The sequence below is a fragment of the Mauremys mutica genome, chromosome 6, assembly GCF_020497125.1.
Source record: "Mauremys mutica isolate MM-2020 ecotype Southern chromosome 6, ASM2049712v1, whole genome shotgun sequence".
Classification (NCBI taxonomy): Eukaryota; Metazoa; Chordata; order Testudines; family Geoemydidae; genus Mauremys; species Mauremys mutica.
Genome location: NC_059077.1, coordinates 13,706,161 through 13,720,434, shown reverse-complemented (window position 1 = coordinate 13,720,434; position 14,274 = coordinate 13,706,161). Strand labels below are relative to the sequence as shown.

General features: G+C 46.1%; 1 protein-coding gene across 3 annotated transcripts in view; it reads left to right on the top strand.

The window, feature by feature from the left end:
- The window catches only part of ZBTB7C (zinc finger and BTB domain containing 7C), a 272,862-nt gene that overhangs the window by 210,634 nt on the left and 47,954 nt on the right, over nucleotides 1-14,274 (top strand). The gene's annotated exons all lie outside the window — the stretch shown is intronic.

The window sequence follows — 14,274 nt, the reverse complement described above, 5'->3', positions numbered from 1 at the left end:
GGATTCAGATAGGTTTGTGGGCAGGGTCTGTGACATGTTCTGCACAGGGAGCAAACCTTCTCTCCCATCTGAGTCAGAGCTGTAAGGGAGGAACTCCATGAGGGGCTCCTCAAAGCCTGGTTTCTGTGGGTTTCATCACGTAAAGGGGACAATCTGAGCCAATGTAATTCCTCTGGATTTTCACCTGCGTAACTGAGAGCAGAATCTGACCCAGTACAGTGACAGTGTCAAGTTACAAATCATTTGCAGGTAAACCATGAGGTTTCTGAAGCCCTGTTCTTCAAATCTCTGGGAGCTGAAATTCGTTCTGGCTTCTGGATTTGAAATTCACTTCTAAACAACATTCATTTTTCCAGAGCCCCAATTTTATCCAAGATCCAGAGATCCCTGGGAACCTTCGTAACATCAAGATTTACCTGCATAAAAAAATGTTCCAAAACAGATCTCCTTCCCCATATTGCTGATAGAATCTCAGGTGCTAAAATCTAATTTACTTTCCCCCTTTAATACTGATCGTTTACTTTCTGTATTTGTCTCAGCTTGGCCAATGTAAACAGACTGGTTAGTATCACTGATGCATCTGCTTAGTTTCTAGTCGATTTTACTTTCAGCTTTCATAGAGTTTAAGGCCAGAAGGGAGCACTAGATCATCTAGTCTGACTTCCCGTATATCACAGGCTGTTAAATTTCACCCACTTACCCCCGTATTGAGCCCAATGACTTGTACAAGCTTTTCTGTTCTAACACAGTGTTTGGGTTGCAAACACACGCAGCAGTGGAATGTTTGATTCTAAACAAAAAACTGTTTGCAGTGAAATTTCAAAATCTGCCTAATATCAAAGACCATTTCTTTTGGTCTTACAGTTTGTGAAAGTCACTTTCTACACAACCCTGTGCTGTAGCAATCAGTGCATTTGTTTAAGTCCAGCTTTTCCTGAACTGATGCCCTTGTTGTTGCTTTAGTTCTTTTCATTGATATTTGAAGTCAAGATGGCCCCAAACAAACACCCTGGATCTGAACTCTGGGCCTCATTCTCCACTCGCTTACGCTGGTGTAAATCACGAGTGGTTCCACTGAAGCCAGTGGCCCTTCTTTGCACCTGAGCAAAGTAGGTGGGAAATGGTACCAAACTAGAGTTCTGCACTCATCCTGGTGGTAGAATTTTAGCACTCACTTTGCACAGTTAAATGGCAAAGGGGAAGGCGTTGAAGAATCAGGCCCAGACGTGCTACACCAGAGTGAGAGGAGAATCAGACCCTCTGACCGTTACTGCCTCTCTTCTAAACGGCTCTAATGCTTGCTTATGTAGCAGGCATGTTATAAGGATGAAATAGTTACCAGGCCAAATCCCGCTTGCCTTATTTACACAAGCCGTTGCAGTGTTGCTGATTCTGATCTAACTTGCACTCATTTTAACCTAGTGTTAACCCTGCTGTCTCCTATGTTGTTGCTCCTCATTTACAGTGGCGTATGTGAGATGAGAATTAGACCCATTTGTGTGAGTAAGGGATCCAGGATTGGGCCCCATAAGTGTGAGTAAGGGGTGCAGGATTGGGCCCCGGGCATGTGAGTAAGGGGTGCAGAATTGGGGCCTGATTCTCTTACCCAGCCATAAAATCTCCATCCCATGAAAGAAAAATGTCTCAGGCACAGACAGAAGAAAAGACAAAGGCAGAGGAACTTCCCCTATATTTTTCTTTTAGGTCATTCAGGGCCTGACTCAGATGAGTGGGGTCAAGGTCAAAAGTCTTTCCACTCACCTCAGCGGGCTTTGGATCAGAACCTTAGGCTGAGATTTTGAACGAAAGCCGTAAAGGTGCCCTATTGAATTACAGTGGGAACTGGGCATCTAATTCCCTTCGGCTCCTCAGAGAATGCCGGCCTCACCGGACAGATTGCAGGCAGGGCTCAAACAGACCCCAGGCTTAACTCAGCTCATTACAAAGTCTGCGCGAGTTCTGCCATTGATTTCAGTAGGGGCAGCATAGCGCCCCAGCGTCATGGCCAGAATCCGTCCTTGCGATTGCAAAGCGCTGAGTGTTTTGTGAGCGTGGCAGCGATATTTGTCTGGAGCCCTGGATGCGAAATCGCGGCTTCTCGGCTGAAGTGAGCATCTGGGAGACCGCGTCATTTCAAGCCTTGCCGTGTCCTCTCTGCAAAGGTAACTTTGGTTTCTAGGGATAAAAGGGTAATAGCACAGGGAACCTGGCTGCAAGGTGGTTCACAACCAATTACAGTTGTCTCTGGGTAGAGCATCAGTGGCCATACAATTATCTCCCCTCACAGACAGACACAGCGGAGCTGCACACCACAGAGCTTTAGTCTTAGCAACAGAGTAACAGGAAGGGGCTTCCATCAGCCTTTCTCTCTGTGCCTTAAAGACAAGAAAAGCTAAACAATGGGCCACGTGGTCCTCTCGCTGCATAGGGGTGCTGGGAAGCCCAGAGGACTGATGAAGCGCCATCCACCTGACCCTCCACAGTAGCAGAGTCCCCTTCGACAAAGCCACCCGGTGGTTGTGGCTCTGCGACTTTGGGGAGGAGCCAGGGAGCTGCCTTTTGGCAGGGAGTGCTCTTCAAGCAGTGGAATTGACATGGAAGTTACTCCCCTGGCTGGACCGGCATTATCTTCCCCCCATCAGCATCTGTCGGTCTGCGCCCATTGGAGGTGGAGATTGCAGGTACAGCAGAGGGAGCGAATGGCAGCATTGAATCATGCTGTGAGGAAGTATGGGGCTGTGACTAACAGAGAGGCAGGGCTTGGGACCCACAGACTTGCAGTCCAGCTTCCCCATGGATCCTTGAGCTATGTGCCGCTTGAGGGACACAGAACTGCCCTCCTTCTGCAAGACGGCAAGCCCCCCTCTAAGGGCACCATGCAGCAGCAAAATCCAGAGCCAACATTCTCAGACTGTAGCAAGCAGATTCCCCCACTCCTGGTTTCTCCCGCAGGGGAGCATGTGGCCCAGTGTCATCGCCTCCATTTTCTAAAGGGATTAGGAGATTTAATTAACATCCTGCTTGACGAGCCTGGCCCTACAATCCAAATAAAACAAGGGCATCTTGCGACTCCAGCAGCTGTTTCTAGCTCTTAAGCTGATTGAAACGTCATGGACTGCAGTAAGCCAAGATGGGTGAGATCTGTAAAATGACGTCTGTCAGGAACAATGTGCTGGGTTGCTAGATTAGCGAGGCTGAGCTGGGAGCAGCGAAGCCTAGCTGAGGAAGGAACATCTTCCTGGTGAGGCAAAGAGATTGCCACATGCACGGTCTGAATTCGGTGTGGAACTCTCCCTCCACAACCCTGTGACAGAAGGGGGGATGGGAGGACACCAACAGTTGTTTTCAATAGGCAGTAGCAATAAAGGAAGGTTTGCCCAGTGGTTAGAGTGCTAGCCTGGGTCTTGGGAGACATGAGCTCAGTTCCCTGCTCCACCACAGGTTTCCTATATGACTTTTTGAGAGGCACTGGGTCTCAGTTCCCACCTATCACTGCCTTACCCACTCAGGGTGTTGTGGGCATCAGTACATTAAAGATGCTCAGATGCTACAGTAATGTGGCCATGTAAGTAGCACAGATAGAATAAGTCTTCGCACACCTACGAGCCACCTATATGAAATCTCTACAAAGGACCTGTGCCAGTAACAGCTACTTCATGTCACCTTATGTGACCACGCTAAGGCGGAAATGGGTGTGAAGCAAACCTGCCACATGTGAACACTTTGGAGAAATTTTGATCTGGAGCCAAACTCTGCAGCTCTATAATGAGGTTTAAACAAAAGTTTGCATCCAAACAGCCTCCCTCTCCAACTTTGAGTCTGGACGTTTGCAGCTCAGGGCAATTCTCGACTGTACAGCTTTCCCTAAAACCCCCAATGTGATTTTGTTTGACCGTTAGCTAAAAAGCAGTCCCACCAGAGAGCTGATTTTTGCCAGTCCTTTGCGTCCTCACCCTTTAGCAAGATCCTGTAGAGGTAGGTAGGTGGGTTGCTTGGTTGACTGATTTCACATTCAAGTAACCACAGAGGTGAAAGTAAGCCAATGCGCCGTACCGGGGCAGCCTGGCTTCCCCAGGTGGCAATTTAAAGGGCCTGGGGCTCCCAGCAGTGGCTGGAGCCCCGGGCCCTTTAAATTGCTGGCAGAGCCCTGCTGCTGGAGCCAGGGCCGGCGCTTCCATTTAGGCGACCTAGGCGGTCGCCTAGGGCAGCAGGATTTGGGGGGGGTGGCATTTTGCTGCCCTCGGTGGCAATTCGGCGGCGGGGGGGTCCTTCCGCGCTCCGGGTCTTCGGCAGCAATTCTGCGGCGGGTCCTTCACTCGCTCCGGGATCCGCTGCCAAAGTGCCCCGAGGACTGGGAGCACCGAAGGACCCCCCCCCCCGCCGCAGAATTGCCGCCAACGACCAGGAGCGCGGCAGGACCCCCGCCTAGGGCGCCAAAAACCCTGGCGCCGCTCCTGGTTGGAGCCATGGAGTAGCGGCAGCGAGGCTCCGGGGCTTATTTACAGGGCCGAGGCTCCTGCTGCCTCTACTGCCCTGGGCCCTTTAAATAGCCGCCGGAGCCCCACTGCCGCTACCCCAGGGCTCCGGGGGCTATTTAAAGGGCCAGGGTGGTAGAAACAGGGGAGTCCTGGGCCCTTTAAATAACCCCCCGAGCCCTTGAGTAACGGTGGGGCTCCGGTGACTATTTAAAGGGCCTGGAGCAGTAGAGGCAGGGGAGCCCCGGGCCCTTTAAATAGCCCCCAGAGCCCTGCTGCCAGAGCCCGGGGGTAGCAGTGGCAGCTGGGGGCTCTGGCAGCGGTTTAAAGAGCCCGGGGCAGTAGCAGCAGCCAAGCCCTGGGCCCTTTAAACTGCTTCCGGAGCCCTCGGCTGCTGCTGTTACCCCAGCAGGGGAGGGGGAGGGCACTTACCAGTACAGGGCGGGCCAGGGCTGGCTCTGACCCCCCCCATCCCTGCCCCTTCCGCCCAAGGCCCCGCCCCTTCGGGGGCCAGAGCCGGCCCCAACTCAGCCCCGTACCGGTAAATCCCTATTTCTACTTTCACTCCTGAGTAACCAACAAGGGGAAAGGAGTAGAATCAGTTGGTCTCAAACTTTTCTGCTGGTGACCCCTTTCACATGCCAAGCCTCTGAGTGCGACCCCCCCCCATATAAATTAAAAACACCATTATAAATTCTGGAGGCAAAGTGGAGTTTGGAGTGGAGGCTGACAGCTCGTGACCTCCCCATGTAATAACCTTGCAACCCCCTGAGGGGTCCCGACCCCCAGTTTGAGAACCCCCGGAGTAGATTTTGTTCAGTCATGAAAAATGGTGGGAAATGGCAGCGGGACTAGAATTGTGTCTGCTCACACCAGGATGGAATTTGGGCCTAGGATGATTTTTATTTGAAAGCCTCCGTGTTCAGTCAGGTAAATCTGCCTAGAGGCAGAACAGACAAGTCTCCTGAAAAAATAGCATTTATGTGAGATGTTAAGTCTTTTTACTGTAGCAGCAGTGGGTGAAAACGGTACAGAACTTCTCAAATGCTGCCTGCCTGTATCAAATGATGTATCTCTAAAGAAGGGAAACACACACACACACACACACACACACACACACACACACACACACACACACACACACACACACACACACACACACAGAGCCCTTTGTTATATCTCAAGGGAAATTTGAGTTTTATAGTACAGTAAATATATTGGCTCAGATTGTCCTGTGGGAGATGGCCTGACTTGAAGGGGATGGCTCCTTATGCTGATCTCCTCTGTCCATGTGGAAGGAGGGGCAGCACCTCTACAATACTGCACCCCATTATTCCCTCCCGTTGAGAGCTCTATGCAGGGTTGGGGATCCACAGCTGGGGAGGAGCCAGCTGGAATCAGGAGGGGGTGGCCTCTCATACTCTGTGTCCTCGTACTTAATACTCTTATGGCTGGACTCACTTCACGCATCCTACGGTCTCTCCCTAGTAATGACATACACCCTTTGCAAAGGCAATTAAAGCTTCACTCCATATTTTACCATAATTTCCAAGATATTGGGTCACATTTATCCCAGGTGTAACTACATGTTGGTGGGTGAGGTAGCCCTGGGGGAAATTGCCTTTTGGGCAAGCAGAGTTCAGGGAGCGGGAAGCTGGTGGTAGAGGGATTCTCACTCCCGCCTAGGGTGACCAGACAGCAAATGTGAAAAATCGAGACAGGGGGTGCGGGGTAATAGGAGCCTATATAAGAAAAACACCCCAAAATCAGGACTGGCCCTATAAAATCAGGACATCTGGTCACCCTACTCCCGCCTCCTTCTTAGGCCAAATTCAGAGGTGATGTGTAAGGTGCTGTAAGCTAACAAGTCAGAGCAGCATGGTGTCCCTATTGAATTGTCCCCTGCCCAAAATCAGTAGGTGGGTGTAGAAGGGTCTGAGTGAGTATGAGGTGGAGTATGGGCCGCTGTTTTGTAGTACACAATCATAGCACGCAGCAGTTTAGGACAGGAAGTCAAGCAGAATCTCACATCCAATCAAAACTTCCAGTGGATTTAGGTAGGCAGAATATAATTACTAGCATTGGAATGTGGCCAGGACACTGAGTCTGGCTTCCAATATAAAATTCCTGTATTGCCTTTCATACAGATAATGGGCCAGATCCTCAACTGGTGTAAATCAGCATAGCTCCTTTGAAGTCAATAAATGCCAATTTACCCCAGCTGGGGATCTGGCCCAGTAGGCTTAAAGACCTCCAGCTACAGCGGTCACTAGTTACCTATGTAAGGGCAAAGAAGAGAGGACGGGTCCTGTGGTTAGGTATTGGGAAACCAGATTTAATATCCTGTTTCCTTTGGGACCTTGGCTGAGTCACTTAGCTTCGCTGTGCCTCAGTTCCCCACCTGTAAAATGGGGATAATAGCACTGCCCTACCTCATTGGGATATGGTGAAGATCAATACATTAAAGGCTATGAGATGCTCAGATGCTATGGTAATGAGGCTAGTATAAATACCATAAAAAGACAAAAGACCTTTGCTAACTTTATGTAGATCTCCTATAACAAAAATATGCTTTCCAAGATACCAGGTTCCATTGAATTGGTTATAGACCGAACTAATCTCTAAGGGCCAATTACATCATGACTTTTTTTCCTGAAAAATCCCAATTGTCGCCATTTCCTCACAGTGCTCAGGATGTGGAATTCACCTTGTATTTGTAACGCAGACAGGGTCATTTTAACTTTCTGTATTGGTTTATCAGCATCATATGTAAAGATATAAATGTGCATATGAATGAAATTAGTAGGAAGAGAAAATGCTTCCTTGGGATACTAAAATGGGTTTTATAGCTCTTGTTCCAATCACAGTTTAACCAGATAACTATAATAAATACTATTTCAGCCCCAGTTCAGCAAAGCACTAAAGCACATGCTTAACTTTAAGTATGTGAGGAGTCCCATGGACTCTATAGTTTAATTTACTTCAATGAGACTACTCGTGTGCTTAAAGTTAAGCACGTGCTTAAGTGCTTTGCTGAATCAGGGCTTTTGTGTGCCTCCTTACAGGCCTGATGAGGTCAGGAGAAAAATATTTAGGGCATTGCTTTCAACATGTTAGCCATGCAGGTTCATGAATGGAAACATGCATGAATGTGAGTGCAACCAGGACGTTTGCATACCCGGCTGGAATGACTGCACACACAAGTGTCCAGGTAGCCACAGTGCTCTTGATAAGTAGCGTTCATTCATAGTAGGTGTGCAAATGCGTATGGATTTTTGAATGCCTTAACATTTGAAATTGAGGCCCTCCAGGACTGCTTTACGATGACGCTCAGGGCCTGTGCCATTGTCGCTTTCCTGACTTTCATGGCGATTGATAATTTGCAGACACAATACAAGAAAAATATTTGGAAAGGACAGCTTTATGGACAGGAACAAATCCTTTCTCTGCGGAGAACCCAGAGCTAGTTTGTGCTGTTTCAAATTAAGCCTTGAAAGCAGCAGACAAAGCTTCACCCATTTCTCTCCTCACTATCATTAAAACTGAAGTGTGTTGTCTGGATCTAGTATTTTGCCTTTCCTTAAGAGCGGCTAATCTTTTTAGAACCATTTTCTGTTGCTGTCTTCAGACTATCGAAAGCCTTCTCCTCTGTGTAGTGAAATACAATGCCCGTCTTAAGCAGCTCCATGTCCTCTTTTTTTTCTCACAAAGACAGAAGGAAAATTACAGCTTAACAAATCTGCCGTGTCTGAATTTCCCTGACTCCAATTTGCTGCTATCATTTTGAGTGCACATCACTTTCCCTCCTTGCCACCCACCTATTGCAGGGAGATTGCAAGGAACCTTTACTGTTTGCTGAACGATTCCCTGCAATCTGCTGTTTGCTATTTCCTTTGGGCTCTTTTAAGCCTTTTTACTTGCTGCTACTTATTTTTACTTCTCACCCAAGCTCTCGTCTTTCCAAACTGGTTATGTTTTTGTCGTTTATGCCACTTCTTGCTGTACATTCTTACTTTACCAGAATCCTCTCCCTTCCTCAATTGAGGTTCTAAAGGGGATGAATTTTAGTTACAAGCCTCTTCAACTTTTCCCACTTTTCCGAAGCCCCTCTCCCCAGGCTGTTTGGGATTCCAGGGCAGGTTATTGCTTTCCCCATTTGATTTTGCTTCATGAACATCCCAAATCTAACACTGGCCATCGCACTGCAATCAAAACGCCCAGTGATGTCAATGGGCCATACCCTGAAATCTCTGCTCATTTTTGTTGCTTGTCCATACTCTGGCAAAATCCCATTGACTTTACTGAATTCCTGAAATTTGTCAATGAAAGGGCTACAGAATTGGGCCTATCGGTTTTGATCTTGCTCTGGTGTGCTTGTTGTAGAGCAAAATTCAGCCCTGTACACAGGGTCAATGGAACATGGTCTTATAGTTAAGACAGTGGCTTGTCACTCAGAAGTAACTTCATTTCCTGGCGCTACCTGTGTAGCCTTTGGCAAATCACTTCAAAGTTCCTCATCTGTACAAGGGAAATAATATTTCTTTTCGTCCACTCTTTGCCTATCATGTTTGTTTAGATTGTAAGTTCCTAGGGGCAGAGATTGTTGCCTACTCTGGGTTTTGTAATTGTACATTGTCTAGCACAGGGGTTCTCAAACTGGGGGTCGGGACCTCACAGGGGGTCGCAAGGTTATTACATGGGGGGGTTGCGAGCTGTCAACCTCCACCCCAAACCCCGCTTTGCCTCCAGCATTTATAATGGTGTTAAATATATCAAAAAGAGTTTTTAATTTATAAGGGGGGGGTCACACTCCTTGCTTGCTATGTGAAAGGGGTCACCAGTACAAAAGTTTGAGAACCACTGGTCTAGCACAATGGGGCCTATCCTAATTTGTTTCCTTTAGGGGTTACAACGATATACATGCTTATTAAAGTTACCTTTATACATAGCACTAAAGTTGTGTATAGCACCTGTTGTCCCAGTCAATAGTTGTAGAATTACAATTCCCCCCTCTCTGGACCATAATCCAGATTCTGGGAATTCTTGCAGGACACTCTTATCCGTACACACATTTCCTGATCTCTTCGTGTTAACTGTCCTGAAGGCACATAGCAACCAACAGGAATCTGTTGTTCTGAACCTCTCTCCAAATTATCCCTGCTGCGTCAGCCACAAACATGACTGAATTTGTTTCTGCAGACTCCATCTCCCTTGCTAATATGGCGACAAGCGCGCCCCTTGTTTTACGTTGCCTGTCCCATTGGTCAGCTTTGAATCTTGGTATTTGCAGCATTCAGTCATTTCCTGGTTTGACCGTGTCTCCTGTTCCAATAATATCACTCTGAGCCTTGGAAACATGTAACTACAGTTCAGCAGCCCTTAGTTACCTATGCTGATTGGAATGCACATCACCAGCCTCCTTTCCTCTCTGCTTTACCAAGGCACCAAAGGCCTCCATTATCAGACCCACCACCTCCTACGTTATTAAACTGGAATTTAGAAAGATCCCCTGTCAGCTCCTCTTCTTCCTCATCACTCTTTGCTACTTTTAATCAGCAGGTGAATTTATGTTTGAGTAGCAAATCTAGGTTTTTTTCCACCCTTGGATGATTAAGAATCGTAGATATGAAAATATTCTATTGAGGTTTTTTTCTCCTTCCAAGACATGTTTTCTGTTGTGGGTATAATCCTGGAGTTACAGGTTTACTTAGTGTTTTCCTGAGCATCACTTTGCAATTACATTGTGGTTTAGGGAAAAAATCAGGATCTTTCTTCGTATTAAACTGATCCTTTCTCCATTATCTTCTAATAACAAAGAGGTTCTGCTCTCTTTATCCTTTAATAACAAACTGATTCTGCTTCCATTGCCCCTTAATACCAAATGGATTGTATTTCCATTGCCTCTTAATAAACAGATTCTACTTCCATTCCTCTTTAGTGCTAAATGGCATTGTGCATCTATTATTCCTGAATAGCAAATTCTGCTCCCACTGACTTTAATGGAGATAGATTTAGGCCTACACAGTGTAAGATACTTGGGGCTGAGATCTTGTCTGGATGTCCGTAAAGCGTAATGCAAGCATGTGGTGCTATATAAATAACCATAATCAAAAATCAATTACAAATTATTTTGTCCATAGTTTTAGTTTTGCAAATGATGAAAATATTGTCTCACAGATTCATAGAAATGTGGGGCTGGAAGGGACCTCGAGAGATCATCTATTCCATCTCTCCGGATGAAGTATTCCTAGACTATCCCTAACAAACATTTGTCTAATCTGTTCTTTAATACCTCCCTTGGTACTCTGGTCCAATGATTATCCATCCTTCTCATTACAAAGTTTTTCTAAATCTTCCTCGCTGCAGATGAAACCCATTACTTCTTGTCCTATCTTTGGTGGACATGGAGAACAATGGATCGTCGTCCTCTTTACAACAGCCCTTGGCATATTTGAAGACTGTTATCAGGTCCTTCCTCAGTCTTCTTTTCTCAAGATTAAATATGTTGAGGTCACATGTCAGGTTTTCTAAACCTTTTATCATTTTAATTTCTCTCCTTCAGACTTTCTCCAATTTGTCCACATCTTTCTTAAAGTGGAGGCTAAAGCCTCACCAGTGCCTAATGGACCAGAACAATGCTTAAACATCCCTTTGTTCCTTACATAAAATTAAGGTTAAATGCAGCGTGGCTTCCTCCATGGAAAGAACAAAATGCATGAAATACTGAAATTGTTTAGATTTGCCCCAAAGTAGGTTCAAGTTAAGGCACCTCTTTAGGGCTTTTTAGATGCATCTGAAAATGTCTCTGTTTTCTGGTTTTAAACAAAGTATTTCCTGGTTCTTAAACAGGGCTAGATTCTAATTGTAGTAGGAGATTTTGGGTGTGTGCTGATCATGATAGAATGCCCACACCCTTGGGGCGGCTTGAGGTGTGGCACAATCGATTGCCACACAAGGCATTTTAAGGGTGTGTTATTACACAATAGCTGCACACCCTGCCATGTCTCACTACGTTTTATTAGAGATGGGCCTGGACTAAACTCCCAATTCTAAGCAGCCCTAAAGTTTTGATAAATCCAGATGTGCACCCAAAATTAGCAGCTCAGATGTGTCTCTGCTGTTATATGGTATCCCTGTAGCGAAAACCACATATAAAAAAACCCTCAAATATTTTACCATGGAGGAAAATCAAGGACAGCCCAACCCCACAGTGGGAGCTGAGGGTGCCTTAACACCTGGCCACCTCAGGTACCCCCTGAGGGCCTACATTGGCATTGCTCTGTCTCTCAGGGGTGTGAAAAATCCACATAAGCATCTAAGGACGTAGTTAAGCCGACCTAACCCCCAGCGTGGACAGCGTTAAGTCTACAGAAGAATTCTTCCATCAGCCTAGCTCAGGGGTAGGCAACCTATGGCACACGTGCCGAAGGCGGCATGTGAGCTGATTTTCAGTGGCACTCACACTGCCCGGGTCCTGGCAACCGGCCTGGGGGGCTCTGCATTTTAATTGAATTTTAAATGAAGTTTCTTAAACATTTTAAAAACCTTATTTACTTTATATACAACAATAGTTTAGTTATATATTATAGACTTATAGAAAGAGACCTTCTAAAAACATTCAAATGTATTACTGGCACGCGAAACCTTAAATTAGAGTGAATAAATGAAGACTCGGCACACCACTTCTGAAAGGTTGCTGACCCCTGGCCTAGCTAATGCCTCTCAGGGAGTTGGATTACCTACAGCAATGGGAGAACCCCTCCCGTCACTGTATTAAGCATCTACACTAAAGCACTACAATGCTGTAGCTGCAGTGATGCAGCTGTGCCATGTAGTGTTTTAAGTGCAGACACAGCCTAAGTAAGCACAGAGCATTGTCTTTGAGAACAATCCATGGAGTCCACTAGGGACTGTGCTAGTGCTATTGATTTTAGGTGAAGGGCACTTAGATTACCAATAAATCTAGAGGATTAAACACAAGGGGTGATATTTACCCCTGTGCAGAAGGCTAGCAGAGGGGGCCCCTATTCTGAGGACTTGAGTTGGATTTCCAAGGGGCACGGTCTTTATGCTGGCCTTCTGCATGGAGGTGAATTTCACCTCAATTGAGGTGTCTCTGACACTGGTTCATTGCATGGCCTTAAGTAAGTCTGCTAACCTGCCTGCCTCATTTTCCTTGTTTACAAAATGGGGATAACAGTACTTTCCTATCTGTCTCATTGAGATATTGTGAGCATTAAATACCTATGCTTGCTCAGTGCTTTGAACGTGTAGAGCATTGTGCCAGTGCTATGCGTTATTACTGAATTGAAGGACTACCAATTGAATAAGGACTATTCATGCAAATTATGGCTTGCGGGGTTGTGTCCTTAGGGTCTGGCCTGAAATTAGGGCCAGAAGAGACCACTGAGATCATCCAGTTTGACCTCTTGCATGGCTACACAGTATTTCATTGCCACTAATGTCTTATTCATCCTTGTCTTAAAATTCTACAGGGGTGGGGCCTCAGCCACCTCCTTTGCTAATCCATGTCCAGTTAGTCTCAGAGAGATACTCTTCAGTGTCCAGCCTCTTTCTTCTTTACCGCTAGGTCATTAGTCCTTGGCTTACCACCCAATTCTGACTCCGCAGATGATTTTATTAGACTAATTTTTAAGCGGCGTGGGGGATATATTTAAATGAAACACATCCAAGGCAAATTTATGGAAAAGTCTTCACTTTCTCTGTGCCACATGATTGAATAAGGGGGCAAAAGATGCAACCTCCTTATTAAAATAATATAATTTCTCTCTCAGCTAGGAACCAGGGATGTTTTAATGACTGGGCTCATTAGACGGACTTTCCACTTAAAGTGTCTACCTGGCAATTACGGCTGAAAAAAGCATGACTGATGACCACACCTTCTGTGACTTAATGGGGAGTCTGAAGGCTGATCTTATTATCACACTGATACAGTCTGTGATAAAATAGAATTTAAGATACTCTCCTGAGATTTATTTGCCCATTAAGATGTTGCCAGTGGAAGGTTAAGAGTACTTGTAAGGTCAAAACTGAACGGAATACAATAATAAATGCTTGGAAGCAGTGTGGTCTGCTGGATGGTACACGGGACAGGGATTCAGGAGACCTATTCACTGACTGGCTCTGCTGGGTGACCTTGGGCAAATCATTTCACCTCTGTTTCCCCTCCCGCCATCTGTTTTCGCTATTTAGACTATAAGCTGTTTGAGGCAAGGGCTCTGTTTTAGTACCTAAAATGGAGCCCTGATCTCACCACTGTAATATAAATAATTACAATAATTGCTCACAGACTCAAAAGTACAGCACTCGGAGTCCTGGCCATGCAGGGTTCCAGGTGACAAATTTTTCACTTGCATCTGTTGCCCAACTGGCAGGAATTGCTGCGCAGAATAAATACAAGAGGTCAGCTCCCCAGCTGGCGTAAATCAATCCGGGTAGCTCTATTAATGTCAATGGCGCTATGCTGATTTGCACCATGTGAGGATCTAGCCCGAGAGCTTTATTTTGGCCCACGTACAGAGGGATCCCCCGGAACAGTCTAATTCAGTGTGAATTATTACAGATTTTCCTGTGTTGGTAATGAGAGGCATGTGACCGTTGCAATTCAAGGGATTAAAATAAACACAAGGAGAAGCTACCTTTAGAAGGGTTAAGGGAAGGGGAAATCTGTTGGTTTGTTACCTTTGTGTCTTCAGATGGATCTTTTTTCCCTTTAGCAATGAGTGATACTTGTACATTTGTTTAAAATGTTGCTAAACTCTTACACATGCTGTATAAG